Raw genomic sequence first — 14,123 nt, forward strand, 5'->3', positions numbered from 1 at the left:
TTTATTGATGAAGAAATGGAAACAGAGAGAGGTTAAGACATTTGCCCAAGTCTCACAACTAGTAAGTGGCAGAGCTGGGATTTAGATCCAAGCAGTCTGGCCCGAAGTCTGCACTCTTAACCACTTGCTATATAATTAACTCCCCCTGTTGAAATGTTCCTTTTCCCTCTCAGTCTCCGACTGTGAATTCCTGAAGGTCAGGAACTTGGTTTTACTCATTATTGTATCCACTCTCCTTAGTCAAGTGTCTGACATATGGTATATTCTTAACAAATGTTTGTTAAACTGAACCGAAATCCCCCTGTTTGTCTTCAAATCCTCCATATTTCTAAGATTCCAGTAGGTCCCCTAGCTGACATAGATTTTATTCGACCATCTCCACCCCAATCCCTACTCACCCAACAGGCTTCTTCTCATGAGCAGTGCCCCCACTTAGACTACTTTTATTTCTCCTTCCCTCACACCCCTAAATTCTACAGGCCCTCCCATTTGACAAGATTCTACACTCAGCAATCAGAAATATTAATTTGTGCTAATATTAACAGCTTATAACTTGTTGCCTCTCTCAGTGGGATTTCCTAACCCAAATGGAAAAACACAAATTCATTAATTCAGACAATTCAATAATTCTTTACAGTCTGATTCATGGAAGGTTAGGGCAAGGCAGGATTTTATTTATTTATTTATTTTTGGCTGTGCTGGGTCTTCGGTTCGTGCGAGGGCTTTCTCTAGTTGCGGCAAGTGGGGGCCACTCTTCATCGCGGTGCACGGGCCTTTCACTATCGCGGCCCCTCCCGTTGCGGGGCACAGGCTCCAGACGCGCAGGCTCAGTAGTTGTGGCTCCTGGGCCCAGCCGCTCCGTGGCATGTGGGATCTTCCCAGACCAGGGCTCGAACCCGTGTCCCCTGCATTAGCAGGCAGATTCTCAACCACTGCGCCACCAGGGAAGTCCAAGGCAGGATTTTAAAGGTCATCATGTTCAGTCTCCTCATCCTACAAAGGAAGAATCTGAGTCCTGAAGGGGGAAGTTACTGGTTCTCCATCACGCTGCCAGTTAGAAGCAGAGCCAGCTCTCTTTACTGATGGATAGGAAATGGTCCTTCCCTTCAAGGACTTTGTGATGGAAAGATTGCTGCAGGTACTAGTAGGGGTGGTGTTGGGAGTAGAAAGACCTTCTCAAATCATTCCATGTAGGTGACCACCTACTTGGTTGTCCTCTGCTTTGGACACCTAGTGGTGGTTCCTAGCAATCTGGTCCAGAGTTGGGGAGCCTGCAAAAGTAAGGAAGCTGTGATAACAGCTAGAAGCCAAATATTGCAAGGACCTCACTTAATGTGTGCTTATGGTTTCAGTACAAGTAGCAGCAACTTTCTGCAAACTCATTTTAAGATCTTTGAATTGACAGAACAGATCAAGAAGCAGGCATTTATTTGTTTCAAGTCTTGGGTTTTGGGGAACATTTCAGTTGAGTAGGTTTTTATTTTAGCTAGTCCTCTCTGTTGGCTCCCTGTAAAATGCTGTTTTCTTCATGGCTCCATTCCCGTCTTTTCACTTATACACTTTTCCTGACTGATCTCATCCATTCTCATGGCTTCAGCTTCTGACTTGGCCCTCAAATCCTTATCAACTGGCAGTTTTCTCCCCTGAGCCCCAATCACTATATTGAATGCTTTCTGGACATCTTCACCTGGGTGACCCACAGTCTATTAGACTCCATAACTTTTAGGAAGGCTTCATCAATCCTTTTCTCCAAGGCCTACCCTATACCTACTACTCCAGGTTGATCAATATCCTGTGATGTACTCTCATAGCACTCTGTGCCTACAATTTATTATTACCGATAATAGTGGTGAGGGTCAATTTTATGTTTCAACTTGACTAAGCTATGATGTGCCCAGATATTTGGTCAAACATTCTGGGTGTTTCTGTGAGGGTGTTTTGGGATGAGATTAACATTTAAATCGGTAGACTGAGTATAGCAGATTGCCCTCTATAATATATGTGGGCCTTATCAAATCAGTTGAAGTTCTTAATAGACAAAAAGCTGCCCCTCTCCCAAGTAGGGGAGAATTCTCCTGCCTGATGGCCTTTAAACTGGGACATCACTTTTCCTGGTTCTACAGCAGCCTGCTGGCTTTGGGACTTGAATGGGGACATCGATGCTGCAGATTTTGGACTTGCCAGCCTCCATGGTCACCTGAGCCAATTCCTTACAATAAATTTCATATATTCTATTGATTCTGTTTCTCTGGAAAACCCTGGCTAATACAATAGTGAGAGCTATTTATTGCCTTGTTTTACTATGTGCTATAAGCACAAACACATCCTAACTGCACTTAACATTCTCTACAACCATACGTGGCAGGTATTATCTCTATCTTATAGATGAGGAGTCAGGTTCAGCATGGGATACTAAGTGTCCAATGTACTCTCATTCCAAAGTCCAGCACTAGGCTGCACTGAAGGACTCTTCAATTTTCTGGTTACCTGTGTGTCACTTTCACTGAACTGGAGGTTTCCTTTCTTCTCTCTGCATCACTCAAATTCATTAAATCCTAAAAAAGAATATTTTACCTTTTCATCCAAGTTGCTTATGACAGATATTCCAGTCATCTGAGGAAGAGAAGTTAGGGAAAGTGGTAGAGAGCACTAGAGGCCCTAAATTTTGGGTCTGCTGTAACGTGTTACGACAGAACTCTAAATATAAAGTGATGGAAACGTCCCATGACCAACATTCCCAGCACAATGCTTCATGCTTACTAATGTCTTCCTTGCCAAGATTTTCAAGTTTGTCCATTAATTAACTTTTAAATTTTAACCCTGAGAACTCTAGTTTTATGATGAAAGTCAGTGGAAAATAGAAGGAGCTTCATTCATTTATTTATTTATCCATTCATATCTATTGAGTCACTACCATTTGTAAGTACTGGGCTAGGCATTAAGGTTGACAAATATTTCTAAATTATTGATACAGGTAGATCTCTTTTAATGAGAGTATATGTTCCTATATGTTACCAGGCATACTTTATTTTCAGAAATAGAAATGAAATGAGATGTGCTATACAAATACAAGATATGTTTTTTAGGAAATTTGAAGACATCGAAGGTTTTTGAGCAGTATCTGAAGTCTGGCAGCATTTTGCAGAATGAATTAGAGAAAAGACAGAGAGACTGACGGCAGGGACATAAATTAAGAAGTCATTGCAATAAGTTGGAGAATGTTGTAATTAGGCAACAAGTTAATCATGTTCTGGCCTCAGGTACTGAAAGCAGAAATGAAAAGGAGGTGGGGTGGGTGAAAAAGTATTGCAAAGGAAGATTTGGTAAGATGTGGTGACTAGCAGATGTTAAGGGAAGGAAGACAAAGTGACTCTAGGAGTCTGAGTATGGGTGACTAGAAGAATGGAACTTTGGAAGGAGGGAATGATTTGGCGGCAAAAGCCCTGTTTCAGATACATTGAATGTGTGGGAATGTGGTCTCTGGGAGGGGCTGCCCGGTGAGATATTGGTGAGGTGCAATGTAGGATTACCCAAACCATGTCTTCCTCTTCCATTCAATTACCCCTTTAGTTGATTCACAAGAATACTATACAGTCATTTAAAATGATGTACTTGGAAATATATTTATTTATTAACATGAAATGAAGTTTGCACATTAAGTGGAAAAGAGTAAATAGAAAAGTCTGGAAGAGCTTACCCCAAATGTTAACAGTGGTTGCCTTTGGGTGGTAGGATTATGGTGATTTTTTTCCCCCTTCTTTATGAATGGCATTGTTAAACATTTGGCATAAATATGCTATTTTGCCCTCATCTGAGACCAGTCCCAGATCAAGGACTGAATGAGCTCTGCTGTTCCCTTTAGTCTGTGTGGCTCACATCCTCCTGGGCTGGTGTCTGAGAGCTTCCCACAACTCTCCCCCTGAAGGACATTCCCACCCTGCTCACGGGGCAGCCAACGAAACTGCAGTGGCCACAGCTCAGCCAGCCTCCGCATCAGTCCCCTCCCTGATGGCAAAGCTCCCCACGCGCAATGTGTGGCTGGGACATCGTTGGGGCTGTCATCCTAGGAGGCGGACTTCTCTTTGAAGAAGTCAGGCCAAGAAGCCACGTGAGAAGAAGTGGTGAGGGGAGCTTTGATCCTGTCAGAACACAGGAAGCTCAGAGCCTGTTTCTCCTGAATGAGCAACGAGACCTCTCAGTGGCCTCAGGTGGCCCTGCCCAATCTCTCTTCTCTCTCCCCATTACCCAAGAACTCTCTGAGTGTTGAAGTCTTTCCCCAGGCCTTCCTGATGCAACAGAATGAGCGCGGGATGGGCACAAAGCACGAGAATTTGCATTCTTGCTCCACCACCTCCTAATCGAATGTGTGCCAGGCACCGTCACTCTATGTGTATTAACTCATTGAATCCTCACGCCACCCCTAAGAATCTGGTGACGATTATGTTACTGTTTCTCCTGGCCCCAGAGAACTGCTGAGTTCTCCCCTCACCCTGACCTTCTCTCTGGCTGCTACCCTACAATGCTCCTCCATCTCAGCTAAGCTCCTGCCAAAACTGTCTCTAGCTTCTCGCTCAAGTTTGCTTCTCATCCCACTGCAATCCTCTTCCTTCCAACTGCATCGGTAGAGTCCCTCAGTAATCTTCAGGCTGCCAACTTCTATGTATATTTTTCCTCATTTTACATCATCTCTCTGTGCATTTGATTAAGTTGGCCAGTATCTCTTATTTGGCTTCCAAGATATTCTCTGTTCCCCCACACTCCCTCGCCCTATATTATGAACCTTGTTGAGACTCCACGTCTCTAGGAAACCATCTCGGATTCCTGCCTACCTTCTGTCAAGCCAATGACACCCTCTTCTGTGTTACCTCTGGACCTTGCACATGTCCTCTTTGTTATACTTATCACATTACATTATAATTTGTTGACCTGTGTCCCCTATTAGGCAGAGTGCTCCTTAAGGGCAGAAATCATACTCCATTTCTCTATTCTAAGTATTTAATACATAATAGGTCCTCAATAAATTGCTTATTAAATAAATAACTGAGTAAATTGATGAGAACGGCCAGGCACACAAATAGCTCATTTAATAAATTTGCTAAGGAAAGCCAAAAGGTGGTTGGAAATGGGAACAAATGGTAGAGAAATGTGGTTTTGCGTGTGTGTTCGTTTTATTTGGGGGGTGGCTAAGACCTGAGAAAAAGTGGCCCTAGGAGAGAGAAGAGGTTTTTAGGATAGGGGAGAGCTAATCATGTTTGCAGACTGAGGGGGAAAGCCCATGGTAAAGGAAGAAGCAAGGAATGGGTTTGGGGAAAAGGCTGAACAAGGGTTTGTGAAGAAAATCAGGATGGGCCCCAAAGCATAGGTGGAAGGATTAGCCATGGACAGAGGAGAAGCCAGGGCTGTCCCCTCACCAGCTCGACCCTGCCCTTCTCAGTGGCCACCGGCCCCTTTAACAGCCCCCTCAGCTGGGGCTCCCACCTCCTCAGGCACCAGCTTGTCTGCTACCACCTCAGCTGCCTGCACCGCCAAGACCCAGCACGGGGGTAGCAGGTGGTGCTTCTCTGCTCGGTAATTCCTGAGCTCTACTGGCACGGTAGCCATCAGATGCTAATATTTCCTCTCTTCGACCACAGAACAAGGCCTTGATTCTCTTACAGCCACCCTAACCCCAGAATGCCTTCCTTTGACTTCCTCCTACTTATTATCGTTCCCTCCTTAGCTCTTAGGCCTGACAGTCAGAAAACATTGTGGGAAATATATACTGGGCATGAAATATATACTGGGCATGAAACGGTCAAAGAAAACTCTTAGTGTGTGTGTGTGTGTGTGTGTGTGTGTGTGTGTGTGTGTGAGAGAGAGAGACAGAGAGAGAGAGGGGGAAAGAGAGAGAGAGACAGTGGTGTTGGGGGGGGGTGGGTTCTAATGGTGAAGAATTTGTTTTTAGCTCAGATCTCAGTCAGGAAGTTATTCACTCCAGCAAAGGCACTAAATAGATTGGGTTAGAAAACAAAGATGGGTCACTGAATGCTCAGAGAAGTGTAAAGAGCCGTCTGGATCTGCAGCCTCTTGCAATTTAAGAGTGAGAAGCTGCTCCAGAATAATAATCAGGGTAGGCAGACAGGATTTTACAGAACTTTATACCCAATTATTCATTTGATAAATATCTGAGTGCTTACTATATGCCTGGCACTGTGCTAGACACTTAGAGGTAGAACACTCAACAAAACAGATCAAAATCACCACCCTCGAGGAACTTACATCTAGTGTGGGGAGACCAAAAATAAACATCTGAAATAGGTAAATGATACGGTGTGTTTGAAGATGATGAGTATTATGGAAATCCATAGACTCCAGCATGGCCCCTAGTGATCCCACCTCCTGGAAACACAACTTGTGTTTCCTCCCACACTAAATAGGTCTGGCCTGTGAGACTGATTGGATACTGCAGAAATGATGGCATGTGACTTCCAAGGCTAGGTTATAAAAGACATTGCAGCTTCGGCCTGGCTGTCTCTTAGATTGCTTGTTCTGGGGTAGCGGTTGCCATGTCATGAGGCATACACTCAAGCAGCCCGGGGAGAGGTCCACGTGGGAGGAAACTGAGGCTTCCTGCCAACAGCCATGTGAATAAACCATATTAGAAATGAAGCTTCCAGCCCCAGTCAAGTCTTCAGATGACTGCAGTCTGGGGCGACATGTAACTTACAACCTCATAGGAGATCCCAGCCAGAACCACCTAGAACTCCCTAATTCCTGACCCACAGAAACTGTGAGAGATAAGACATTTCTATTGTTGCTTGAAGCTACTAAGTTTGGGGGTTACACAGTTACTGTGTAACTATTACTGTTACACAGTAATAGTTAATACTATTATTAACTATTAGTAATTGTTATATAACAGTAATAGTTATTACTATTATAATAGTTACTGTGTAACTATTACTGTTACACAGTAATAGTTGACTAATAAAAAAAAAGTCAGGAGTGACAGCAGGTGGGATGGCGGTGCAATTTTAAATAGGATGGTCAGGGTACACCTCGCTTCAAAGGAGACACTTGAGCAGAGATTTGAAAAGCGGTCTGGGAAATAGGCAGGCAGATATCTGGGGAAGAGCATCATGGGCAGAGGAAACAGCCAGTCCAAAGCCCTGAGGAGAAAAAATTCTTGGAGGATTTGAGGCACAGTTAAGGACTGTGTGGCTAGAGTGGAGAAAGAGGGGGAGAGAAGTTGGTGATAAGGTTGGAGAGGTAATGGGGGAGGGGCAGTGGCTGATCATGAGAAATGAAAAATGACTATTGGATTTAGCGCCATAGAAGTCACTGTTGACCTTGATAAAAGTAGTTTCAGTGAACTAATGGAGATGAACGCCTGCTTGGAGTGGGTTTCCAAGATAATGGGAGAAAGGAATTGGAGGCAGCAACTCTTTCAAGGAGTTTCAAGGGGAAAAGAGAAATGCAATGTAGCTGCAGAAGAAAGTGGGTCAAGAAAAGATTTATTTTTCAGATGGGAGAAATAATAGCATGTGGGCATGCTGATGAGAATGAGCCAGTGACAGTGGATGATGGGGAGAAGTGCCGGAGTGACGTGCTTGAGTAGGTGAAAGGGGATGGGATTGAAGGCATACGTGGAGGAGCTGGACTTACAGAGGAGACAGAGGGCTCATCTTAGGAAAGGTCGGAAGGCAGAATATGAAACAGGTACTGGAGGAGGGCAGATGTCATGGTGGGAGGCTGTGGCAGTTCTCGTCTGATTATTTCTCTTTGCTCATTGGAGGAAGTCAAAGATTATAGTAGCAATACAATGATAAAAACTGTGTATAAAATGAACCAGCATATAACAAAGATAGAATAAAAGCCCCAGCAGAAGAAAAACACATCTCAGTACAGTCTGTTGTTTAGAAACAATGGCATGGAACATAGAAGATAATCTACAGAACTGGGATAACAGAATTACGACTTCAACAAGAACACAGGGGATTCTCTCAGCCAGACCTAAGGACTTTTACCAGTTCCTTAGAGAGTCTCCTTAAAACTTTCATAGTTTACATATGCACTTATGTGTGAGTTAGCCATATGGTAAGATGTATAAAGTTTTAATTGCAGAATGTGAGTTATATCATTCTTATTTTTCGCATCTTCATCAAGACCTAAGGTAAAAAGATTTTTTTTTAGGTCTTGCTATAGAAAGATATCTGGATTGGGTGGATCTTACCTGATTTTGGAGTCAACATGTGGGTGTCCAAAGTTCTTGTCCTGAGGTTTTACCAGGAAGGTATACTATACTCTATATCATCATATAATGTTATGCTCAAAATCATCCCTCCAACTCACCCAAACAGCATCCTTGGATTGAATTGGTACCGTTGTCTGTCCCTTTCCTCCAGCTAAAATGTTTTAGTTTGGGACATTCAAATGTATCCTTCTTACTGCCTGCAATTATTAAAATGAGGACCAATCATTAGCTCTGACTGGTCCTGGTCCCCTCTCCCTTTGGGTTCATTAAGCCCACATTCAAACAGAACCCATGGCCAGATGCCCTAAGTGCTCTGACATGCTTTGTTATGCTTGAGCTCCCTAAACAGGCAAGCAGCTCAGCTCTTCCGTCCTGGACACTCCCACACCCTTTTGTTCCATAAACTGAGGGGAGGATAATTCTTTTTTATTAAGACCCATCTAGGATAAGTTAAATAGCCTGCTGATTTCCCCCGAAATACCATGAGTTATCTTCAAGTCTCCTTAGGTAGCACTGAGGGAGGTTGGTGGAGAAAGAGGCAGGGGGAGTGTTTGACTCATGTTTGAGAATTGTTCTACAATAAAGAGATTTAAAAAAAAAATTAGATTCCTTCTGTATGTGACTTTCATTCAAACACAAAGCTTCTCTTTAAGTAAAAAAAAAAAAAATCCTATTATGCTTACAATTGTGCATTACCAAAAGCCTCAAATTAAATTGCAAGAGAATTGAGAAAATAGGACTATTAAAATATTTGAGTAATTTACTGGAGTTGAGTGAGGAGGAAAAAAGACTGTTCCAGCTTCCTCCTACCTTCTATCCCCCTCTCCCCCCCCCCCCCCACTCTCTTCCTCTGTCTGTCTCTCACATTTTGACAGGGGAAATAGCTTTGGAGAGTGATATGAGGGGACCTAGGGAACGTGATCCTGCCATGGCTTTAACTGGCTGCCATATTGACCCTCAGATGGAGTGCAGAGTTTGTCCTCTATCCTGCTCTACTCCTCCTTTTCATATCATTCCAATTGGAATCATCCATTGTACATGCATTGAGTTCCTACTATGTCTAAAGCACTATGGAAAGACGTAGTCTCCTTAGAAGGAAAAATTACACATGAAATAAGTAAAGCACTAGATTTTAAAAGTCTATACACTTAAAGACACCATATTATGTTATGAGCGGAAGACAGAGGAGAACTAAGATTTTTCCTTTGCCTCCTATTTTCCAGGCACAGAGCTACAGGATTTATAATCTCTCATTTACTCTTCACATTAAAACCATGACATAGATACAGCTCACTTTTACAGTTAGTGGGAAAAAGTTTTGGGAAGGATGAAGAACTCACCCAAGGCTGCACAGATGGTAAGGAAAAAGACGTCACTTTCAATGAGAATAGATGAATATGCCAGAATTTTAAGGATCGACAGGAAGGAGAGGGGAGAGCAACCTAGGTTGAGCTGAGGAATTCCTGGAGCCAGCTGTAAGCAGTGCAAGGCTTCTGTCAGGGAACAAAGTCAAAAGTCCATTATTTATCCCATAATGGATCCTACCCACAGTGCGACATCCATTATGGGATAAAGTCCTGCCTTTGCTGGAAAACACGGAATCACTAGATCCAGGACTTGTGAGGGAGAAGAGTCTCAAACTCACCACCATCCAACATCTATTAAAATCTAGACCAGCAGATCTTACTGAACTGGTCCCCTGGAGAACTGCTTTTACTGAACTGAGCTTTGGTATGGTCACCCCAAACGAATTCCATCACAGTGTAGACCATTAGAATTGTTGAGGAACTCCCCTGTCACATTATATAAGATCTTCTTTATGAGCTTGAGAAAAATTTTCTTTCTGGTTTTAGGAATAAGTTGAATATACATATATATTCCTGATATCTATAACCTATCAAGAATGGGTTGTTATGGCTTGTTTTTACCTCATGACCCCTGTGAGCTGGGCAGTCGGTTAGCTCCTCTCTTTCTGATTGATCTCCAGAAAGCTTGGACCAACTGGCAGCCTACCAGCAGCCAAGAGCTGGGACTCTTAAGGATCTATATATATTTGTATCCCCCTTATTCCTCATCCTTATTTTTCCTTTCTTTTATTAATCTGCTTTTAATTTAATTTAATATTTTACATAAATTTAGTATCTTATCTTGATCAACTGTATCTCTATGAGCATCTTAAATCCTTTTTCAGAACAGGGGAGAGAAGGAGGAAAGAAGGAAGAAAGGTGGAGGTAAGGAAGGAGAGACTACTAAAAGTCCCAGGATACCATGAAAGTCTAAGTCAGAAAGGGCAGCCAGCTCTTAACAATCACAGGGTAATGAATAGTATGGAGCCAAACAAAAGTCAAGAATAGAAACTGAATCAGATTTCTATTTCAGCATCAGAGCTGGTCCATTGCAGAAGCCATGAAGGACACAGCAAGGACTCTGTGACCCCACCCAGATTTCCCAGTGCAGCAAGGTGGGGTGGTGGGGGGAATAGAAGAGATGAAATGTCACTTCTTTATTGCTGGTCATTAATAATGATTTGGAAATGCCAGATCATTCATATTATCCTTAGATTAAGCTTCTTCAAGTTTCAGTGATTTTGTTAGACCTATGGCATGGAAGTCTATATTTATATTTCCATAACCTGGAAATGCTCAAATTCTGTGGCTTTTTAACACCCCAATAACAATCGCCCAAGCCCCTGTCCTCTACGGCTGCAGGAAGTCTAGCCTCTTATCAGGCTCACCTTCTCAAGTATTGAGAAGTGGTCACTGAGAAAAGCTTACTTGCCCCATAAATCTTCTCTGTCACATGTCATCTCAGCCAGAGCTCTTGCCCCAGAACATCAAGGTGCCAAGACCCTGCTTTCACCTCTTGTCATCTCAGAACTTGATCTTCCAGGAATAGCAGCTCAGTCCACACACTGTGTCTTAAGTGTGGGCACAAACATGTTCTTTAACTCCCCAAACATGGCTCACACTGGACAAGGGATGTGCAACAGAGGGAGTAGCTGATACATGCCATCACCTCTCCATGATCCCAACCTCAGCCCCACCTCCACCAGACCCAGAGCTCTTCCCCTCTTCCGTCCAGAGCCCACCTCGTTTCTCTGCCTCTCTACATGGGAACATCCACTGTCTCCTGCCCTCTTACAGGGTACATTGTGGTTCTTCCTTGGTGACAAAAATGGCCTGTTTGGCATTAAATAAAAGCACGCAGCACACCGACCACCCAGGCCAGTTTGCTCCTGGTGTGTAGCAGGAAATCAGGCTTGTGTGGCCCAGCTGCTGTCCCCTGGTCCCCAGGTCTTAGAGTGTAAATGCTTGAGCAAAAACCCCACCCATGCCTTGCATGCACTCACGTTGTTCACAATAGCACAGCTCAAATGCAAGTGTAGAAGAATATGTTCTAATACTGCAGGTAATAGGTCACACTCCAGATAATCCAAACAGCGTACTTAACACGTCTGAAGCAGGCTTCCCCAGGGACAATGAATGGATACTTGCCTTACATCTACCTGACCAAATCGATCACTAAAAGGACCCTCTCAGGACAAGAGCGGGTATTCTCATACTCCAGCTTCCCCACCCAAGAGGCAGAAGCTGCTGCCAGCCCTCAGCTGGCAGTTTTCCAGCTCCATCAGGGTTAAAACCCATTCTCTACCAGGCAACATATTACTTCTTTATGACTCCTTCATTGTGTCTATTTCGATTCTGGTTCTAACATTCTTTAAGGCAGCAAAAGATCTCACATACCAAACTCGAATATCTAAAAATGTCCAAACCTACCGGTAAACTAAATCTTTAATGTCATAAGCAATGCAGTGGTGCTTGTGATATGTTGTTACTTATGCTTTTTTTTTTTTTTTAAGATTTATTTATTTTATTGATTGATTGATTGCTATGTTGGGTCTTCGTTTCTGTGCCAGGGCTTTCTCTAGTTGCGGCAAGCGGGGGCCACTCTTCATCGCGGTGCGCGGGCCTCTCACTATCGCGGCCTCTCTTGTTCCGGAGCACAGGCTCCAGACACACAGGCTCAGTAGTTGTGGCTCACGGGCCTAGTTGCTCCGCGGCATGTGGGATCTTCCCAGACCAGGGCTCAAACCCGTGTCCCCTGCATTAGCAGGCAGATTCTCAACCACTGTGCCACCAGGGAAGCACCAACTTATGCTTTTTTAAATGTAAACTTGATCATTTCAGTTTAAGGCTGTGTCTCCATATATAGTCAGTTGAATATGACAATAAGTAATTGTTTTCTAAACTTCATAATTTTTAGTGACTGAGTAATGGATCAGTCTCTGAGTGAGTCATTCCAGTTATCCTAATGACTAGAATAACTATATGAGTTTTGCTGACTTGAGTTAGGCTTCTAAAGCTTGGACGCTCCTGGGGTACTGATAAGATAGGCTCCCTGAAACTGAAGACCACACCCCAAATTCATAATGAGCTTCCCAAGTGCAGCCACGGTTTGAGGACCTTCCTGAGCCATCACTAGCCTCTCTCTTTGACACCTCTTTAACAATAGCAGCACTCAGGTGCCAGTTAAGGACACTTTTCACTGAATAACAAGGACCTTTCTTACAGAACATCCTAAGATTTATTTTCAGCTCTTGACCACTTGCTTCTGTTTGTGTTGGCTCATTTATCGAGTTGCTACTACGTGCCAATCTCTGTGATAAGCTATTATGTATGTTATCTATAATCTTTAAGAAAATCCTGTGAGATGAACATCATTTTCCTATTTTACAGATGATAACATGCAATTCATAAAGTTTAAATGCCTTGCCTAAGGACTTATAGAAGTAAGTGGCAAAACCAGGATACAAATGCAAATCTTCCTAGATCCAAATCTTTCACTTTTTCTTATTTCTGTTCTGGGTATTTCCTGCTGGCTTATCAGAGAATAAGTATTAGTGGCCACCTGTGTAAGTCAGTGTGCAATAATAAGAGATACCACACAGTAATTTGAACAGGTGAAGTTTAATATAAAGAATTGTTAACTACATCAGGGGATTGGAATAAAGAGAAATTGTCTAGTAAAAAAATAAAGAAGAACTCATATCTCAATGATAAGACAAACTACTTATTATTTTTTTAATGGGCAAAGAATTTGAATAGATATTTCACCACAGAAGATATATGAATGGCTGGTAAGCACATGAAAAGATGTTCAACATCATTAGTCATTAGGGAAATGCATATTAAAACCACAATGAGATATCACTTCATACCACTAGAATGTTTATAATACAAAAGACAGATAATACCAAGTGCTGGAAAGGATGTGGAGAAACGAACCCTCATATATTGCTGGTGGGAATGTAAAATGGTGCGGCTACCTTGGAAAACAGGGCGGCAGCGTTTCTTAAAAAGTGAAAGAAAAACCGTGTAACCCAGTGATTCCATTCCTAGGTATTTACACAAGAGAAATGAAAACATATGTCCACACAAAGACATGAACATGAATGTTCAGAGCAACATGATTCATAATAGCCAAAGCCTTGAAACAAATCAAATGTCCATCAACTGGTGAATGACTAAATAAATGGGATCCACCCATACAGTAGACTATTATCCAGCCATAAAACGGAATGAAGTACTGAAACAAGTTCAATGTGGATGAACTTTGAAAACATTTTGCAGAGTGAAGGAAGCAAGAGACAAAAGATCACATATTGCATGATTCCATTTATATGAAAAGTTCAGAATAGACAAATCTGTAGAGAAAAAAAAGTAGATTAGTGGTTGGCTGGGGTGGAGAATGGGAATTGACTAAAAGTGGGTATGAGGGATTTTTGTGGGGTGATGGAAATGTTGATAAAGTTGGATTGTGATGACGGTAGTACGGGTCTGTAAATATACTAAAAATTATTGAATTTTACACCTTAAATGAGTAATTTTTT

The 14,123-nt window shown here is 42.7% G+C and overlaps 1 long non-coding RNA gene across 1 annotated transcript in view; it reads right to left on the minus strand.

The window, feature by feature from the left end:
• Nucleotides 1-593: 593 nt before the first annotated feature.
• Nucleotides 594-14,123, minus strand: part of LOC309616927 — a 43,620-nt gene continuing 30,090 nt past the window's right edge. Inside the window, exon 4 of the long non-coding RNA XR_014237644.1 lies at nucleotides 594-1,271. This is a non-coding gene — a long non-coding RNA (uncharacterized lncRNA). The remainder of the gene's footprint in view (nucleotides 1,272-14,123) is intronic.

This window comes from Balaenoptera borealis (genome assembly GCF_965194805.1).
Source record: "Balaenoptera borealis genome assembly, chromosome: 1".
Taxonomy (NCBI): domain Eukaryota; kingdom Metazoa; phylum Chordata; class Mammalia; order Artiodactyla; family Balaenopteridae; genus Balaenoptera; species Balaenoptera borealis.